Source organism: Syngnathus acus, chromosome 5 (genome assembly GCF_901709675.1).
Source record: "Syngnathus acus chromosome 5, fSynAcu1.2, whole genome shotgun sequence".
NCBI classification, from domain to species: domain Eukaryota; kingdom Metazoa; phylum Chordata; class Actinopteri; order Syngnathiformes; family Syngnathidae; genus Syngnathus; species Syngnathus acus.
In genome coordinates this window covers 3,480,894-3,501,966 of record NC_051091.1, presented here as the reverse complement: position 1 = coordinate 3,501,966, position 21,073 = coordinate 3,480,894, and the positions used below count along the sequence as shown (strand labels likewise).

Genomic DNA, 21,073 nt, shown 5'->3' with positions numbered 1-21,073 from the left:
TTTAGAAATAATAGATCATAAAATTATTGCTAATGCTCTTTGCATCAATGAAAAGTAGGCCAAGGGCGTCGTGGGACGTTGACATTGCTCCGGAGTATAATCTTTGTCTGAGGGTGCTATGTACAGTACAGTAGGTCTCATAGTCGAGTCTCTTTGTTCACCGCAGTGCAGTGATGCACCGCCTCACACTCGACTCCTGGCAGGGCTTTCCATTCTGCCTGTCAAAGGCAAACCTGCTTCAAACATTGATGTGGGCTATCAAGTGTCCTGGAGACTCTAATTTTTTTTCCTTCCATTTCTGCTTGAATTTCGTGGATCAGTAAATCATGTGAAGGGAGTAAAAAGCTGTTCTTCACAATGCATGTCTTTGCAAATTATGTTTCAATTGTATTATACTGGGCGTGGATTGAAATGTGCATTTGCAATCAATAATGTCATGTTGTTGTTTTTTTTTACTTCTTGACCATAGGTCCTAAAATGGACCAGACATCTGTGGGAGGAATTCAAGACAAGTTTTAGATGAAGAATCGTCTTTTTCATACGCACACACGGACATGACATTTGACACGGTAAGCACACAATTTTAGGAGCAAGCACTGGTGTGGGAGGCTACTTGGGCACCCAAGGGCTTGCTCAAGGGCACCACAGCCACATTTTGAAATGGGCTCCTCACTGTGGCAGGTGATCATTTTAACCACTTGGCCATGGCTGTGCAAATAAAATCATAATAATGTGATAACCATAATGTGTCTACTATATATACAAACAAATGAGAGTATATCTTTTCAAATGTATTCTTTTTTTACAAAACTGTACATTGATTCACGGGGCAATTCTTTTGGGTCCGATTCTCATCTCCCTCTTGACTATGTCAAAGCCTCCTCGAGCAAGATACACAACCCTGAGGCTGCATCATCAGTGATGCTAATCAAACACTGTACCGTAAATACAAGATGATCACACATGGTAGGGACTCAAAACAACCTAAAAAAATGTCATCCCTAAAAAAAAAATTCCAAACATTGCAATATTAAATTCCTCCCTTACAAACATTAGCTTTAAACAAAGGCTCAGTGTGAGCCTGGCCTCGGTGTGTTTGCTGTGGGAGGACAATTAATGTCAAAACAGTGTAGAGCTACAAACAGACTTTGGCTTCACCCCTAGCCCGACATGGTTACAACGCACCAGCAGGCTTCAGAGCCCTTCCTGGGTGGAGACACATTCCATGAGATTGCACTGCAACCAGACGCCTCTGACTAGCCCTCTAATGAGGTTGGGGATCGTCAACAACCTTCCCTGGTGCATCTCCAGTCAGGCAGCGCGTTGCTTTCTGCACACGAGATTGCAGCCCTTGAGACTCGTGGGCTTGATAATGTAATAACCGGGACCTCGGCTGGCCTTATTAGCCAGGCTAAAGTAGGGTGGCCAATATTCAGCAATACTCTCATTAAATATTTGCAGCAGAATCTATGTATACTCGCTATTTAAGGGGCACGTGTTGGTCTGACATCAAGAGAATTCTTCACAAGACTGGCCGGGTCAACATTTTCTGACACTGGACTAGAAATACACAGCAGAAAATACCCCAAAGGTTTCCCATTTGCTGTAGGGAGACTTTTCGCGATGAAAAGAGAAGCAAAATCCTTTGGTGGACTGACTTATGTGCCACAGTCGGAGACAAAAGCCTTTCTTGCAAAAAGTTTGCCTGAATATACACTATACCATGAACAATTCATTCCAAATATTCCACATGGTCGAATGAGGCTGGCACAAAAGTTGAGTTTAGAACACGAGGCAGTTTTCTAGCCGTCTGCTCGACAGTTAAACAACAGAGACAAATTTAGATTTTCGCATTCTTGGAACCTGCAAGGCAAATATCAACTCATCACAAGTGTGACTTAACGTGAATAAGAGCGACAAAGGCCTCAAAACATGCAATATTATTCTTAACGCCAGGAGAATAACATCAGCAGAACGTTTATCGTCAACCTATAACGGGAGACGTGGATTGTTTGAAACAGTTCCCAGATGTCTTGACGAAAGCTAACTGTCATTCTTCTGTCAAAACAGGCAGCTGATGTCAAATTATAGCAGTTAGCATCCACTCGTCACACTTGAAATCAGATCGTTTTTTGGGTGGGCTTGTTCTGTCAGCAGCAACTTGAGACTTCTGATTTTACTTTTCGAGAATCCGCCACTGCCTCCAGTGCAGGTGATGTTCAGGACAGGCTGCAAATGAAGCCACCACTGGCCCGCTCAACCATATCAGTCCCGGTTCAAGCGAGTGCCCGTAAAGATTTCATGTTTTGTATGTACGGCAATGCATAAAGCTGCGGGTCAGACGGCAAAACAGTTTCCGCTGTTAATAAGTTACAAGCATACCATCTGACTGCTATAATATCTCGCTTGTTAAATGTGTGACAACCTGGTGTTGTGTAAAAGGTAAATTTAATAGTTGTGTACTTTTTGAGGTCAAAATGGCATAAAAAGTTTTGACTTTCCAAAGACTACTACAGGCTGAACTGCAATGTGCCGCGAGGCCAGCATTAGCATAGTTGCTATCAGAGTTATGCACAAGTAACCAAAATGAATCAAGTTACATGACAATATGTTGGCACCTGGATTACATTTGTCATTTTTTAACAGAGACAACTGTCTCGAAATACATTTTTAAGGTAACCCTGGACTTCTCACGAAAGATTGCGCATTCCAAATACCATCAACAAAATGCTCCAATACTGTATTTGTTGTCCATATCATATCCTTGCCCACACCAGACCATCAGCAAACCACAAACTCGCACAACGCCATTCATGCTGTCTGCCATCTGCCCAGGCGTATCGTCAAAACCGGGATTTATTTGTGAAGAAAACAAAGTGCCAGACGCCACGGAATAGGAACATTTGTCCCAACTGCAATCACATTGAAAACCCCGATGAGGACAACGACTCTCTCGGAGAGTTTATGCAGAACGTCTATGGTTATGCAGACCGATTGTTGGAGCAGATGTGCGGGTGGCTCGACTCAAATGGTCTCGGAAATATAAGTTCTGTGTTGAATTATGCTCTCAGTAGGATATATTGTTTCTATTTTGGTGGTGTCAACAGAGCTTATGGTCCTCCTCGTCTTTCTTGAGTACTGTGCAATTGCAAGGGTTTCACACAAGTACGTATCTGCTGCTGTGTGGTTACTATGCCAACATTCTACATATGAAGGTCTTGGACCGGTGTGGTTTTTGAATTCTTTATGTCCCCACAAGTGGGGAATGTGAAGTTGCTTCATTGATGGATAATTTTAGTAGTGGACCAGCATTGGTTTGTTCCATGTGCCACTTCAGTTAAACAGGCCAATATGTCTCGAGGGATGTGTGCCATGTTTGGCTCTCTCTTCGACTCCACTCAGAAGGTTGACAGCAGAAGGTGTTAGTGTTCCTCACTCTAACGTCTTTGCAAGAACCACACGTGAGACAGTTTGGCCATTTTACGCTTGCAAGCGGAGAAAGCCATCAACACCCTGTGTGGTATAGAGGTGCTTGAAAGCAGTCTGACCTACGCCACTTGCAAGGGAATATTTATTGAGAGAAAGCAGGGTGGTGGTGAGAGTGGGGTTTTGGGGGTCATCTCTGCAACCTGGTTAATCAGTGCAGAGGGTTTTAGCTCTTTGTTTTACAAGTTTGTGGAAACAGAAACTTAGTGGAGGATAACTAACTAAGCAAGAATGTTTCCACATCATTTGGAAAGTTTCAACAACTGAACGTGGAAACTTTCCAGAGTCAAGGAAAGGTGACAAAGTTGATGATTTTAGTCTACATTCCAACATAATCATACGATCACAATAATTTGTCAACCCTAACGGAAGGTGTGGGCTGTGTGATTAGACTGCAATCGACACATGGCAGGAGGCGGTGTTGGTGTGAAAAGCAAAAATCAAATTAATTCAAACCAGCCGGCATCATCAAGGCTGTATATTCTCATGTATGAATCCGGACTGTGTTCCTACTTCATCTTGTGTGAAGAGCATCAAAACTTTTCCTTTTCTTCTTATAAAATATATATCTAATGAGCACAAGAGTGTGCGTTTTCTGCACTATTTTCATCCCCTGGTGGAACCAGTGTGCCAGAACTTGAATAAAACAATTACTCTGAAATTACTGAGCCACTCTACACTAAGAAATATTAATATTTTTATTTTTTTATTTTGCAGCTACTGTAAAATACTGCTGCTGGAGTGTCTTAATACACACCTCACCCATAAGTCTTTTTGATGTATGATGTTTTGTACATGGAAAACAAGTGTAACTTTGCTGAAGGGGCAATTACGCTTGTAAGAACAAGCACCTTGCTCAAGGGTATGAATAGGAGTCGCTCCTAAGATTCATCTTCCTGCTGTTACATCGGTGCTCTATTGACCTGCCACAATATCCCCTGCTGACACAGGGAAAAAAAAAGGGGACTTTAATTATATTCAAAAGACAATTTTCCGAGAAAATAATGCAATACCCCGGTGGCAAGGGGAGCTCAAAGTCAAGGGGAATATGAAAAGAACCTGAATTCAAAAGTGTTTTTATCGGGGAGTCATCTCTTTCCCCTTTGTAGGAAGGCATTCAAGAATAATTCTGCTGAATTATACACCAGGTTGCTATAATTGGTTGCAATCATCGTCGTGGGATCTATTTGGAATAACAAACAAGCATATCAGCTGTGAGGCTGCAACGTGTAACTTTTTTTCTCAACCTGTGTGCCTTGTTGGGGTATAATTTATAGAACACAAATGGTCTGCAGAGGGCGACCGAGACAAAAAATGAAAATACGCTGGCAGGGAAATGTAACTCTTAGTTTTACCACCAGAGGGCAGCAGCGCATAACCTTCACCGTTTTAATTGTCGTTTGAAGGGAGGGAGCATTCTGGTGGCAGAGGAGAGGGAAGTCTGGGTTTCCCTGAATGGAGTCAAGTAACCCCACGCAATCATATAGCCGAACAATAAACTCCACAATTGAAGTCCAGAGCCTCGGAAATGCACGAGGGGGCACCGCCGCGTCCAAACTGATCACATCAATATAATTTCCCAAGGTTTTCATTTATATAAGTTTTGTCGCATTTATTTCTGAAGTGGGAACAGAGTACAAGACTTGGAGCTGGTATTCTAATTCAAAAAGTGGCCAGGTGCTTTGGTGTGACTGGTTTGATGGGTGCTTTGGTGTGACCCCGGTTTGGTGGGCGCTTCCTGTGAACACAAGTGGCGAGACAGAAACTCAATTACTGGGGAAATGGAAATCTGCTGTTGTGTGACAGTGACTGTACGTAGTGTCTCGTGTGCAGGGGATGATAGCATCAAAGTCCCCCTTTATTTCGTGTGATGAGGAAGATATGCGGCATCCCCACACAGCTGCCCCGGGGGCACGCTGAAGTCATGCACTTGTCACACACGATGACAGGAAGCCACGCTGCTGAATGCACTCGGCCGACGCATTCATCAGGTCCTACAATGAAACTGGTCAATGGCGATAATGAACAGAGAGCATTAGCATTTTCCCACCTACCTGCAGCATGCAGCCTGATATATTCCTGCCTGATAACAAGCTCGGCAATTCATTTGGCGAATCCATATTGCTTTTTGTTGGTAGGGGTTTGATGCTGTTTGGAATTCAGATGGAAGTGACGGGGGAAGGGAGGGGAGCGAGCTGTCTGGAAGGTTACTTTGGTGGTGTTGCTCAGTGTTCATGCTCCACCCTTGATCCCTAGAGACACAGCAAAGCTACAAGACAGAGCAGCAAGCAACTTCTGTTTATTTCTGGAGGCTCATGCAAATTTAAATGCTCGCGTATTTGTTTGTAAATGTAATTGTTAGAAACTCCCACATTTTGCGGAATGCACTTTCTTGGTTGCACGCTTTAGACTGTTCTTAAAATATGAAAGTGTAAATTATTGGAGGAGTTTCTCTTGCTTATATTTTACATTACCTACCACGGTAATGGAAATTAGCTGGATGCCAACTTGAGCACTTTCACCCAGCCCAGGTATTGTACCAGTGTTCATCAATGTCCCGTTTGAATGAAGAATACTAAATGAGAATCAAATGTGTGTCTACTCAGGACTTGGATGGATAGATTCCTTGGTGGATTCTTTTGTGTTTGTCCCCGGCTTCCAATTTTGTATTTGTTTTTTTGCACACGGCAAAGAATGTGTAGACAATTGCATGTGCTCTCTCCTGATCCCCCTAAAAGTTCCATTAAAGCATTTAAAGGGAGCGAAGAGTTCAATCTTCCCACTGGTGGCTGGTCTCAAATGTTAAAACCGCCCGGCTCTCACCGCTGCCAGACATTTAATGAGATGCAGCCAGATTGCTAATTGACTTCCTGAGTTCCATGTAAGCCTTATCGCCATGGTAACAAAGCCAGCCACTTGTTTTCAGACTCCCATTGAAAGTTTTTCTGGTTGGTTTACTACCTAATATTTTTTCGGGGGTCATTATAGCTCATCTTTGTGCTCTTAGGAATACATTGGTATTGCTAAATCCAACGTAATATGAATAATGAGGTCCAATCGGTTCAACATACTGTGACACAAATTATAAGTGGGAAAGATGTATTAATCAATCTCATCGGGTTGTGCGGGTGGGGGTTCCTTTGAGGTGAAGGCCATTAATAGTGGCTAGTGTAGTCGAAGAGGGATCATGGCGTGTTGGCGTCTGGCTCCCTGCTGACACCAACACAGTCCTTTCTGTTCTCTGTCAAAGTGACATCAGTCAGGCAGCCCTGAATCACTGCTGCTCGCCTCTTTGACGGCACATGTGCCATTTCCTCTGCCTCACTGACAAGACCCCCAACTCCTCGAGATCAGCTCACGTGTCCACATTAGACGGGTGACAAGATCTAGGATGTCTCACCCCAATGCAGGAACAGGAAACGGGCAGTAAATTGGGACAAGGAATAAACACACTTGATTTACTTTGGCTAAGTCTGACAGTTTAAAGCAGGGGTGTCAAACTCATTTTTTTCGCGGTCCGCATTGTAGTCATAGCTTTTTTCGGAGGGCTATTATAACTGTCAACCCAAACAAATGTATGAGCACCTCATATTATATACAGTAAAAGCTATAAAACAAACTGATAAATAACTCGTTTTCAAATCAGACAAGTAAAAACTGGTTCAATATTAAAAAAGAAAAGATATTATTAAAAGTGAAGACAATTTGCAATTCTAGTAATGACACACGAATTTGATGCACAATTTGTCTTCGCGGGCCACATAAAATGATGTGGCCGGCCGTATCTGCCCCCCGGGCCTTGAGTTTGACACCTGTGGTTTAAAGCATACTCTACAACCGATTGGGTATGCTGCAATGTTTCAGTGACCACTTTCTGCACAAGTTTCACACACACAAAAAAATACGAAACAAAGTTACGGTTGTATAACCGATACCTTTTAACCAACGTTAGATTTCAACACCAGAGGAAGCCTATTCTATATTATACATACAATTTAGTTGTAATTGCAAGATTCAATATAGAAAACCAGTATGTGTTTTAAATATTTTAGTTACACCTCTGAAGGCTCCTGCAGACAATTCAATTGAAGTGGATGAAATAACTAACACTGTTCTCCCACGGGCACAGTTACATTGCCACCATACCCCCACCCCACCGGAGCATCATTTCTCATTCAACCCTTGCCAAATGTTCTTCCAGTCAGGCATGCTCACTAGTGGCAGAGAATGAAGGAAATGGTGTCGTTCGTTTTTTTCTCATGGTGCTGTTTATCAGCCTCTTAGTCAAATAATTAATAAACATAATGATGCATTCCTTAATTGTTGCATCATATTGGAGATTGTACATATTCCATATATGATGCAGTCATTTGAATAACAGCAGGAAACAATTACTTGCATGATCGGCCACCCATTGTGTTCATCCAATTCCATAGCAATGTCGTTATCAAATAATCAAATCACATTCATCTTCGAGAAGAAAGGCCTCATTTCTCTTCTCATTCACGTCCCTCCCAACATGGTCGATTGCATTCGTGAAATGATTTCATCTCAAAGTCGAGGTGTACGAAAGAAAAGCCGGAAAGGCCTCTCTTGTTCATGCTACTTAAATATGTATGATGGAGAAATGAAGCCAGCTTCTATTGTACAGATTTGTCTCTTTATTCTCAACAATAAAGACAACACATTTGCAGACTGGATCTATGCACTGCTAAATAAATTATCTCCTGAGTGCGCGCTAAGCCGCAAAAGACAACTGTGCCAAACACAACAGCACATATGCAATAAGAACACTTCATCTTTATCACCGAGTGTGACAGTTATATTACGGTCAGACGCGGGGTAGCGTATTCCCCATTCCCTTATTTGTAAAATGACTGACACACACTGGCACTAGTCTCCCATCCTGCTCACATTTTAGAACAGCAATATGTGCATTGCTATGGAAACAGATTTCATACAGCGAGCCCCCCCACCTACCTTCTACCAGACACTTGTGAATCTCCCGACGAATATCTAGTCTGCCCATGCTCCTTGTTGCTTTCATGGAAAAGGAAATGAACATTGTCGCTGGAGAGATGGCACGATCTCCCAAGGAAAACACCCCCATTCCACCTGCTGCTGATATTAATTATGTATTGAAAATAAGGTTGTGGTATGCATTGCTAATTGATGCAGGATGCAAGAGCAGCTGGGAAGCTAATATGGCATTTATTTGGATGAAATTGATCAACTAAAACCAAATTCAAAATTGCAAGAAATCTTTCTTAAAATTAAAATAAAATCAGTTTGAAGATGCTTTTGTGCTAAACAATTTATATATTGTGGAGTTGTGCTTCTTGGGGTTTCCTCACCGAACACTGCACTATTGTTCTGACCTTTTGCCAACATAATCCATCTTCATTTTTGATGAAAGGCTATATGTGACTGGTATGGAGTGGTGAGCAACACACAGCCTGCTTATTTACTTCCAGCTCATTTATTCTCATTATGCAGCCCAGCAGACACCAGCGAAGGGATTTCAGTCCCGTAGTGTTTCAACGCTGCGGAGAAAGAGACAGCCAGAAAGAGAGAGAGAGAGAGAGAGAGGGAAAACAAGCGCACGGAAACAAACCGATGGGGGTGCATTCATTCTCTGCATGTGAACTTTGACACCTTTGACAGAGTTTGCCTCTGTTTTCAGGCTTTTCAATGGCACCAGCTCCATTCTTTTCTTCTCGGCCTGCCCTGTCTGCGGGGGTGGTGCTATCATTCCAAGTTGTTTATATCCAAGTAGCAATTCTTCTGAAATATTCAATGTAGTCATCTGAATAATGTTACATAACCACTTGATGGCTGCGGTCAGTTTTGGGGGCAAAGAGAGTGAGCGGAGAAGCGGTTGTAAAACAGGTCCATGTGGTTTAACTAAATGCAAGAGTATCAAAATAAGTTAAGTTTCAGGATTTTATTACTCAATATGCAAAGACGAGAAAGCAACTCATTACAAAAATTGGGGTTAAATTCACAGTTGATTGTCAGACTTAAGCGTGAAAGTCAATAAAGTACAATTCCAACAATTATAAATATTCGTATAATATAAAAAAATCTATTACATAGATTTTAGCAACAACATATAGAGTCAGTAGCAAGAATAGCTCAGGTTCCAGTAAAACATTTAACACCTAGACATGAAGAAGTCCCCTCTGAAAAAAAAAAGGAAGCAGATGCTCCACAAATCTAATTTGTTCTGATGAGAGCACTCACATAGAAAACCTCACAAAAGTATCTTTTTACATGTGTGCCTCATTTAATCCATTATTTCAATCTGATTATGAGAAACCATAATCTGATTTTCGCATCTGTTTGCTCCCGTTCTTTGTCAAACTACAGCATCACGTTTCCTTTGTCTGGTGCCGAATATGAACCCGATATAAAGAGACAATGCAATTCGCAATGTAGATCTTAAAAGCTGATATCATCTAATTCAACATTTTCTAGATAAACTTGTTATATTTAAAAAAATATATATATCTTTAGTCAAATATTGCCAAAGAACAAAATAAGCGGTACAGACAATTTGTGTTGTTTTTCCAATTAGAGTCAGTCATGCACCCGTCGTTATTTCCCTAAGGACTAAGATGGACTCGGAAGCAAATATGTTTGCACTTTTTAAGACAAAAATGTCTTTCCCGGATAATCCCAACGATGGATTTATATTCAACCCTTATGCGGTTTCGTGTAATCAACACAGTGACTCAGTGAGTGATGGGAAGTGAACCTATTATTACTCGCAACAGTGATAAAATCTAACCACTACGTCATTTTGCAGTTGGGAATCCGTTCAATTTCTCCAAGAGTCTGAGGTCACCAAATTGATTTGTCTCTGTCCTTTCCTGGCTGCTTCTCTGATTCAAAGATTTGTTAATGACCTGATGTGGTCACAGATGCTAAAATCAAACATCCCTTCAGAGACGATTATATCTGACAATACAATAAACCGGTGTTATCATAAAATGACACATGTTTATGTGTCAATTTACTGCAAGTCCAAGACATACCTTGGCACATTATGTTTTGCTACATTGCTGTTGTTGATTATATAATATAGTATACACACATATGTATAACAAAAAAGTCACCTATTCAGTGTATTGTTCAAAGCAGGTAGTTCCAAATTGAGGAAAAAACACCACGTGTTTGGTAAACACTTATTGACTCTGAAAAACGGTCTAATTAGCTGATGGCAATTATCTGAAAGACTTCAATTAGCTGAGTTTGATTGGATGTGGGGATCAAACTGCACTTAGAGGTTACCATGGTGATCGTATCTCCTTCGGAGTTATTGAACGGGACAGTGATTCAGCTGAGAGAGCTCCTCTAGAGCGTTACCTAACTCTGAAACACCACTTACCAATTATTTCCTGTTACATTTCGAGATCATTTAACATGGTGAATTTAATTAATCAATATTTTTTTTCAGATGCTGTCCATTCAGAACCACAAATAATGAATGTGCTGCCAACAGTCACGTATTACAGAATCTGTGATGGGGAAATGAAGTTTCAGATTTCCTTCGTGAACCAGATGTATTTTTTTTTTACTTCTCTAGATGGCACTGTCTTAAAGCTCTACATTTAGACTAACAACACAACAAATGGTTCATGAAGCAAATTTGAAGCTTCATTTTCCCATCACTACCAGTTACAGTTGATATGTTGCTTTAGTTAGTTTGTCGTTTTTGGGAAAGTCAACAAAATACAGTTTGACAGAGAGTCATGCTGTTCACATGAATAAAAACAATTTACTTTCAATTCATCTCAAGTGTTTCTACTGCTTTTATATATAAATCATTTCCCCAATTGTTTTTGTGATACTCATTTTCATCCTGTTGCAATATTAGATTTATTACATTTTCCCACTTTCAAGACCAACCAATGAAGGCATCAAAAGAAAAATGTTAGGTGGTGTTAATCTCATTGTGTTGTGAGTGTGGATTTATATTCACGTTATTGTTCAGTGTAGTTCATTCTGAAATACTTGTTCACTCCCATCTACCAATGAACGGCATCCTCCTCATCCATTGACGTTAGCGCTCCCCTCACTGCACCTCTGACCAGTAAAACCTGCGCATTCTAACGTCGCTGTCACTATATTTTTTTTGGGTGGGGGTCTTTAACCCGGTCACAACTTGGGGAAGTTGCCCACTGCTTTTTCTGCGTTGCCATGGGGTTTTCTAAAACCTATTGACTGCGACAGGGTCCCCGCTTTTATTTGAGTCAGTCTTTGTGGAGGCGGAGGAAGAAACTGCTATTACTTTTTTTTCTTCCAGAGGCGGTGGGGGGGGAGTGGCACAAGCAGCATCCACGAGAGGAGGAGGGGAGGCTGGTCCACAGCTCAGAGCCACTCACTGCAAGCCGGGCAAAACGCCGCTGAATATCCATCTGCTCTGCTTGGCCGGTTGGGGGGATTTTAGCCAACTTGGTGAAGGACTGCCTTATGTTGCACCTGAAGGTTAGTTTCAGAAACTGTTATTTTCAAATGATAATGCCTCTGGATGTGCTTTTCTTTCAAAGAAATATATATTTTGGGGGGGGGGGGGGCAGTTAGTTATCTAAGTTAGATGCTGGAATTTATTATAGCTGTCACTTTGTTGGTATTTTGCACGTGTGACTCCTGTTATAGGCAGGGGGCTGTATACATAGCTTAAAAATAATGAAAGACTTTGCTGATCAGCTGTTGTCGGCAGAACATTATAACGTCAAGCCCGGAGTTGTGATATTTTTTAAACTATGCTTTTCTTGCCTGTGAATTCATGATCAATGAGTTTCATTCTAAGCATAACTTAATATTGTCATTCGATTGTGAAAATACCAGAAACTCGCAAGTTTCAACATGACAGAGTGAGAAAGTGAATTGAAATAAACACACTTTTAAGTAGACGAGGGCTTTTTTTTTGCCGGTTGTAATTGCGTGACAAGATCACAATGACTGATGAGACTTTAGTGTGTGATTAAAAGCACATTAATAATGTGACATTATATTGGATTGGGCCAGCGGTGGTTGCTGAGAGCTTGCTGTAATTGATGGGGATGCGTGTAGCTGTTGTACACTCAGCTGCCCGTGATAAATTAATAGACCTGATTTATCTCACTTGCTTAACACAACCAACACCTCATTTCAGATGCTGTCATGTTACTGCACTTTCTCATTATTAATGATGCCTTAAAAAAAATCACAATATTTGAAGTCTCTAGTCTTTTTGTTTTCACTTGTTCAGGACTTCAACCTGTCTGTGATATTTTGGCTTTCCTTTCATAGTATGCAAATTTCAAGAAATTTAATGTAGCTAATCTACTCCCGCCCCAAATGGCTGAATTACTTAACACGTAGACCTTGTGAAGGTCAGCCTGACATTAATTAATGTCATCGTCTCAAAGCTGCTCTTCCAGTGGAGCAGATCCTATTTCTGCTCATAAGCACACATACACAATAATTACCTGGAAGTGAATTTGTAGGCCAAAGACAAGAGCTTGTAATAGCACTTGTCATCACACACGCTCTACAGCCTCTCACTATTCAGGGCAGTGGTGCTTTGTGTCCAGAAGTAGGTCGACTCTTTCTCACCAACAATTTGAGCAAGAGCCAGTAATTGGACAAGCAAAGTGTCCTGGGTCTCCCAACGAGCCCGCGTCAACCGGTCCCCGGCCTCTTAATATGCAGCTCCAACCTGATGCATTTCATGGACCTTTTCATGCTTTGAATCAGTTAGATCACAAAATGCAGCCAACAGAACATCCTTTGTCACGGCAGACACGGCTCGTTTTTCATATCTTAGCGGTTGGCGCGCTCTATTGTGAATACTCATCAAATGTTTCCTTCAAAGTTGGGAAAACATCAAACTTCCGACTACTTCAGAGGCTTTGCAATGTTTGCTCTCTTTGGTCCATATGCACACAAACGGAAAAACAGTGTTCCAAGCGTGTCTCACTTGTTGTGATTGCACAACTTCCCAAACAGCCTCTGAAGGTGAACGTGCATTGAAGATGTGAGATGAAAGCAGGCTTCACCTGTTCATGTGCTGTTTGCCTGGCAACAGACACACCTGTGATTACAGTCCGTGTGTGTTTGCTCTCACATGCATTGCATTGTGTTTGAAAGTATGAGCAGTTGTTGTAGCTTTTGTCGATAAGAAACAACAATAGAGTAACCTTGGAATGATTCATGCTTCAGCGTGATGTGGATGTTCCAGTAGCTTGTAAAAAAAGGAGACGTGCATGTCTCTATTATCACCATGGCAACCGTGAATCACCTGCCTTAGTGGTCTATAAATGTGGCAGAGCACTGCGGACCTTTCGTGCGTTTGTGTTGAGTAATGTTACTCATGGGCATCTTGAAATTAGGTAAATTGCTCAAGAGATTATTCTTCCCCGTGTGATTGGCGGTAATATCAAGTGACATGTGGCACCGAGCAAGTTCCCTGACCCGGAGTGAGGTTCAGGTGGGGCTCCAGAGCTCCAAGCAATTATAGCGGCAACCCATGCACCCAACTGCAGGCTTAGAGTGCTTTGGCGCCGTGCAATACCAGAGCTCTCTCCTTTCATGATAGTCACAAACCACATCCACAAAGAGTGAGCGCGATAAGATGAATTGAAGGATTTGCCTGACTGCTTTCTGGCAATGTGCATATTTATCAGCTATATTTTCGGGATAGCGGAGTGGGTCCGAGAAGACCTGGAAGGGTGCTGGCAAATATTTTATGGCTGAATATCGAGGTTACTAACAGAGATAAAATAATAATAATACATTGAAATGCTGTGCTGTCATCTTGAGCCTAAAACAGAACCATGGCAGCACTGGACACATCCATAAAATTCAATGTTTATGTAAAAAGCAGTGTTGTACGCCGCCACCAGACACCCCCCCAAGGAACAACAGACGACAGCTATGCCCAAATGACACTGGTGAAAGCAAAAACGTGCAAGTTGACTTTGGGACAAGTCATGCATGCAGAGGGAAGGCGAACAAAGAACATTGGAATAAAGGTGACAAATGTAAAGAATAGAAAAGAGGAGCACGGTATTGCTAGCTTTGTGTTCAGTGAAGGCTATTGTGCGCTGGCTTCTTGATAAGGATCCAAGGGGACCCCCGGGACAGGCAAGTGAAGGGCACCGAGGATGAGGGTGGACATACGTGACAGACAGGATGAACTCGACCCAAAGATAAACGCCCCTCATATTATTCTCACATTCTTTGGATAAAATTGTTCAATTTTATCACAGTTATTCCGTCCGAATAAAGCTCTAAAGTTGGTTTAATTTGTAACATCCATTTGAGAAATTTTAACATCCATTCATCTTCTGCTTGTCCGGGGTCAGGCTGCGGGGGCTGCATCTTAAGCAGGGATGCTCGGACTTCCCTCTATTTCATCCAGCCATTTTTTTAACGACGAATCCTTTTTGAGGCTATTAAAAGACAAAGGTCATCCTGCACAAAACCTGGAAAAAAATAAACGGTATTATCTGTTAAATGCATATTACGCCGTCATTTTTGGCAAACACACGTGAAGTTGACGTTCATTCGAACCGGATCACCGATTGCAAAGTCGTCATGTCATTCTGAAGGTGCTGCGGCAATTAATGGGCCTGAAATGAGGTGACTGCAAGACAGGGCCGCTTGTGCAACCAAATGCTTCCTGTGGGACCTCATTAATACCTGTGATGCTCTCATAGGTCCTGTAAGAGGATTGTGATAGGAACCCCAAGCAGGCACAGATCTCTGTCGGCCATGTTGGTTTGGTGTGAACATGAAATCTTGGTGTGAGTGGCTTTGTGTTTGCCCAATGATACTTGTAGCTTTCACACAAGATTTTTTTTATATACTATACGTGAAGACTTGCAAACAAATCAAGCTTGATTAGATTCATGAAACTAAAGGCTGACCAATTTACTAATTGGACAATCACCTGAACTGGCTTTGTAATCCGTATTTGTTTTGGGTAACAGCAGTCCCATTGACTCATTTAATTTATTTGAGAATTCACGAACAACCGATGACCTAATCTCTTCATCCTAATTGGCAGAGAGGATTGGATAAAGCTTACTAACAACCAAAACGTTCCGGATGGATCCTGTGGCAGAGCTCTGATAATTTACTGCACTGCCGCAGTTTGGATGTTTTTTAGATCCATTTTGCTTTCATTTTCCTTAAGCAGTTTGCCAATGTCAGACTGGCCTCCATAAGTCATTTATTCTTTTCTAAGCATCTCCAACTAAGAGCTAGACTTCATTTTCTTTCTTGCTCAAAGTAAATCCAGCCTTCGTCAAACAATTGATGAATGAAACAGTCGTGCCAAACTGGGTCGGATCCAAATTCATTCATCTTTGCAGAGCTCCACATTTTTAAAAGTGTGACCCCTGCTCCCATTAACTGCACACTGGTGTGACCTTTTGAGTTTTGTTTCTGCAAAGAAATATGCTTCTTTCAAAAATATGTTTGTATGATCCCAGAGAGGTTATTTTGTTGGTCTCTGGAAAGAAAATGCTGTAAATCTCACAATACATTGTTTATAGCTGGGTTTTCATCTTTTGATATGAAATCACTATCAGGAGATACTATATTCCATCTGACCGACTTGCAGTTTCTGAGATGATGTCATCTTCCTGGCACGGACATTAAAGCGGTGAGTCAGAGAAGAACTCCACACCTCCTTGAAAAGTTTGTCGTCACATTTGCATTTAAATTGACTTCATGGCGCTCTCTGACTTCTTGAGTGACATTGCCTCTAATTCTCTTCTTTGACAACAGAAGATGGATTAATATTCATTGACTAGTTAGTCCAGCGGCGTTTTATAGTTTAGGTAAACCATTGACATCCGGTGTTTGACAACTTTTCTCAGAAATGCAGATTCGATGCTACTCAGTCATGCTTGACTGCATTGCAGTGGAATTATTTGTCGCCTGGCAAAAAATATTCACAGCAGGGAAGTTTTCATAATTCAGATCACAGCATTGCTTTTTAACGGTATTTACATTTTTTTTGGGACGGTGGACCGGCAGAGATTTCTTTTGTTGCAAGGGATCGAATGTTATTTAATATGTACAGTAACCCTTTGGGTATTTTCTTTTTTTTTTTATTTGACGGCAGGTTGTGAAATCTGATTCTAAGCACTCTGTGACGTTAGACCAGATGTGAACTAACGTGCTAAGTGTCACAAAGTGTAATCACACTTTTATATGACATTGATGTCGCTTGTAATAAATTCCTTTTCTGGGAAAAAAAAAAAAAAAGTCTCAGCAGGGGTCACCATAAATTAGAAGGGGCACCGAGATCTTGGAGTGACAGTTCCGCTGTGTGTTTTCACAAACCCAAAATAATTGATGCACGTAATGTTGAGGCCTGTCACTTTTCTGACAGTTGATGAATTCACGGGTGTCTGCCCTGAGAAATAAACAAGGGCATAGCTGCTTTTTAAAGCTATTTTACACCTCAGTAATCACTTGCTTCAACTTGCTCACCCTAGTTGAACCCACACTTTGCACCCCGTGTCATGGAATTGCCATTATCCACTTTAGAGTGTGTGGCAGTTCGGCATTTGGCATCTCATGAGGGCCCGTTCACAGTTTTTGACTCCCCCAGGGTGTGTATTTTTGTTGAGCTGCAGCTTTATAGGCCCCCGGGCTGCGCTGCGCGGTGTAACTCAGCCGCCTTTTGAAACATTAGCGTCACATCCACAAGTAGAGAGCATTCCCTGTTTCCCCGAGCTCATTCGCAGATGGCTGTGCCTCTTCCTGTGTGCCGGGCTACAAGTCTGCCTCTGCCGCTTAGGGCCCGGCTCCATTAATACCACATGAAGGCCTCTATGACTTGAGCGCCTCTTTTTGTTTACCACCTGCAGGGTGGCTGGATCGTAGCAAGACTGGAAAATGTGGCAAAGGGTTCATTAGGCTGGCGTCTTTCTGTGGAGATCGTGCAAGGACCCGAGTCTCCTGCTGCTTGGAGCATATCATACGGCATTCCTCAGAATAACACAAACATGACATGTTTTACAAAACACTCATTTTACAAAGCTGTTTAGACACAAATGGATCATTTCAGGTCTGTGTTTAGTTAGCTCAGTCCTGAAGAAAGCAGACTTTCTTTTGAGACATTTTGAGGTTTGGAAATAATTAGTGAAAGATATTTCTGTAGTTTATGCCGTTTGTCTTCCAAGAAGCCTCACAGGAGAATATCAAAAGTGTCAATTAAATGCCACCTCGTTGCTATACATTTTAGAAAACGGGCATCACCTCAAATCTATTTTATTGATCTTGAATAGCCTTTGTCCTCATAAGCGAAAACCACATAAAATGGTGTTTGCTCTGCCTCGGCTCAGTAAATGCATCTGCAAAGCGCATGTTGAAGAACATTTCATGTTAGAGACGCCGCTACCCACAATGCAGACCACAGCAAATCCACAGCCATCATCATTAGAGCTACAGAGCTTTGGACACTAATGGCTATCCCTGTAGTGCTGCCTCGGCACATTTTGATGCTTCATCTGAGACTTCACGGCATGACCACATGAAATTTTTGAGGTGAATTCATGGTCCGTGTCATATACTGGAAAGCAGAGAGCTGGAGTGTGCAGTAAGTGTGCAGTAAGCATGAGTTGCAACAACCTCTTGAAATCAACAAAGGAGACTAATTGGGGACTTTGCCCTCATTTATCTTCTTTTAAGAGCTGGAAAACATGGGGTTCAATATTGGTGGACACACAGGAAGCCGTTTTAAACTGGGGGGATGGGCCGGGTAAAACGGATGGCTTGTGGATGTGAGGAAAATCAGGATGCATCCTTTGCTAATTGAATTTGATGATATTGTGGTTACCAGAGCATCATTGATGATGATCTGCTCTGCGGCTATGCTCTGTCCTACCCGTTGCAGATCAATACTCATCGTGTATGGGATTAGTCACCCATATAGAGTCGAGGTCAGAATCCAGTAGTGCGTCCATTTGGATCTTAAACTCAATTGGTCGTCTGAGTTTGCAAAACAATCTGGGTCAAAAGGTTGTACAGTTGGTCATTTGTTTACATTTAGTAGCAGAACACATGTTTTAGATTAAAAAAATAATTTAGAGCCCATTTCGGCTAATTTATTGAAGCCTGCCTTTTTTGGCTGATACAATATTGGGCAATGTTCTAATATCGGTCAAGATATTAATCAGTGCATATATATTTCAGTTACATTCCTTGCAAATTGGACAGCTTAGATTCATATGAAAAAGAAAAAAAAATCCAAAATCTGAATGATATTCGGCTTCGATCCATATAAGGTCGAAACAAAAAATCCAAAATCTGAATGATATTCAGGTGTGGTTTTCAAAAATATTACAAATGAGCTCAATCTGAAATCCGGCAATTATTATAATGTCAATTATTCACGTGGGATGCCCAGACTTGGGTACGTGGAAAACAGAGCAATTGCTAAACCTTCCATTAATAGACTCTTTCAGGGGACACAGGAACAAATGCCTCCATTCATTTGTGTCCAAAATGCTAATGCCACTGCCATCGAGTCTTAACACATTTAGAAGGAGTTCCCGTTTCGTGACATGAGATGGTCCGCATTAACTGAGATGGTCCGCATTCACTGTTGTTGCCTTGGGACTTCATCAAAGACAGACATTTTACTCTACATAACAACTATTAAAACAAGGCAGATTGTTTGCAGCCTTCTCACAAAGATGCATGCAAGCATGGATCACTACATCGTCAACTGAGATTTATATTTAGACAATGAAACATCTGTTTAGAATGTGGCATTAGGCTGTAAAGTTTAACGTTGCTTTCCCCCATCTGACCTTGCAAAAGACAGAACCGAAATGGTTCGTGAGAAATTAGTTCTTTACAACCACTACATGAGTCTTAAAGTTACTGTAATATTAAGTATTAACTGAAAATTGTGCAAGAAAAGTGGCAGGCATCCTTCAGTAATTGCAAGGCAAAGTCATTACTTCTTATCTGGATGTGTAGTGGACGTCTGGCTTCAAGCTTGCAGAGATTGACGTTGTGTCAAAACCTCAAAAGGTAATTCCATTCTGGCCGACCTGTGGAACACACCATAATGTCGTCGCATGACTGTAGATAAGACAAATGCGGGCTCATATCGAACCAAGACTGACTTGCTGTTTTATGTTCAGCAGAAAAATAGGCTATAAATAAGTAAATTAGTTGTGTGCAACAAGGTGACAAACTACCGTATGTACCTTTTGGAGATTGAGAAAAAGGACAAGTAGTGCAGTACATATAAAAAGTGAAGTAATTATATTGCTTCTGTAAGACTATTTCAAATGTGTTTAGATTTAATCGAGACGCTTGTTTAAGTTGATTTTAGCCTAATTGCTACACTCCAGCATGCCATGTATGCTGTACGGGAATAAATAACGTTTTTTAAACATGTCCTATATTTAATGTCTGCCTCTATAATAAATCCAAACGAGCCTTCCCTGAACACCAAGTACCCTGAGCCTGCTTTCATAAAAAAACAATAACGAAAAGGACAATTATCATGTATGTGTAACCGATGAAATGGAGCTTGAAGGAAAACATAATGTGAGTTTGGTTGCTGGGCATTTAATTTAAATGTGCCTCCAGGCAAATAAACCTGACGTGAGCTAATTGGCTATCAAGAGATGCTCGGAGAAGAACACACTCGCAATGTTCCCACGGCAATAAGATTCATTTATGAAATGCGCGGACATTAAATGCCCTAATAAGCTGCAAAGACGGTCTTTCTTTTAATTAAAAATAGGAAAAACAATCATTCTAAACACAGCAGTGTGATGTTTTAACAATCCTGTTAGCCCACACACGGTCACAACTAGACCTCCCCGGGTTGTCTTTATGCAGCTGCCGAACGGAAATGAAAAAGAAAAGTTGGCCAGTCTGTCTTTTGACTGTCTGTGTAAAAATCACACAAAGCCGAGAAACATGGCTTCTAATTTCAATTTGTGTCTTTTTCTAATATTTGTTTGCTTAGGTGGGGCTGCAGGTCAAGGGAGCATGATTGTAATTGCAGCAGAATGATAAATTCCATCTTGTTGCCGTCTGATAACATTCCATGATTGCTGCTTGAGGGAGATTACAGCCATGTCATAAATTAAAGATGTTGTAAGCGTTTTCTCTGGCAGCAAAACAGGATTTTTTTTTTGGGGAAAGATTACATTAAACCGTGGCACTGGGAACCGTGACTGTGAGGCTGTTGACTGCAGAGATAGATGTTTTAATAAAAAGGAAAAATAGTTTATTGAGTTAGACCTGGGCAGGTAGGTGTGTAAGTGGAGTAGGTAGATTATATTGTTGATGCCGTAGGAAAGTCTGCTTGGAAATTGAGTTCTTATGCATTCCACATGCCTTCAGGGGTGTTAACGACTTGCAAGAATAGAATTGAAGGCGGGGGGGGGGGGGGGGGCTTTCCCCCCGGGGTTGAGTCCAGGGCAATGCCAGGTTTGTGTTTCGGAACTGCCTGTCTTGGTAGTCCCCCACCTCCCTCAGCTTCCATGACCACACTCAGCATTTGTAAAGCGCTCACAAGGCTTGCCTGTGTTTCTGTGGCTGTAATGGCAGC

General features: G+C 41.6%; 1 protein-coding gene across 6 annotated transcripts in view; it reads left to right on the top strand.

Moving 5' to 3' along the window:
- The first annotated feature begins 11,832 nt into the window (after nt 1–11,832).
- Nucleotides 11,833–21,073, top strand: part of chl1b (cell adhesion molecule L1-like b) — a 35,607-nt gene continuing 26,366 nt past the window's right edge. For all 6 annotated transcript variants that reach the window (XM_037251899.1, XM_037251897.1, XM_037251898.1 and 3 more), the window contains exon 1: nt 11,833–11,976. The gene's annotated coding sequence lies outside the window, so the exon portion shown is untranslated. The remainder of the gene's footprint in view (nt 11,977–21,073) is intronic.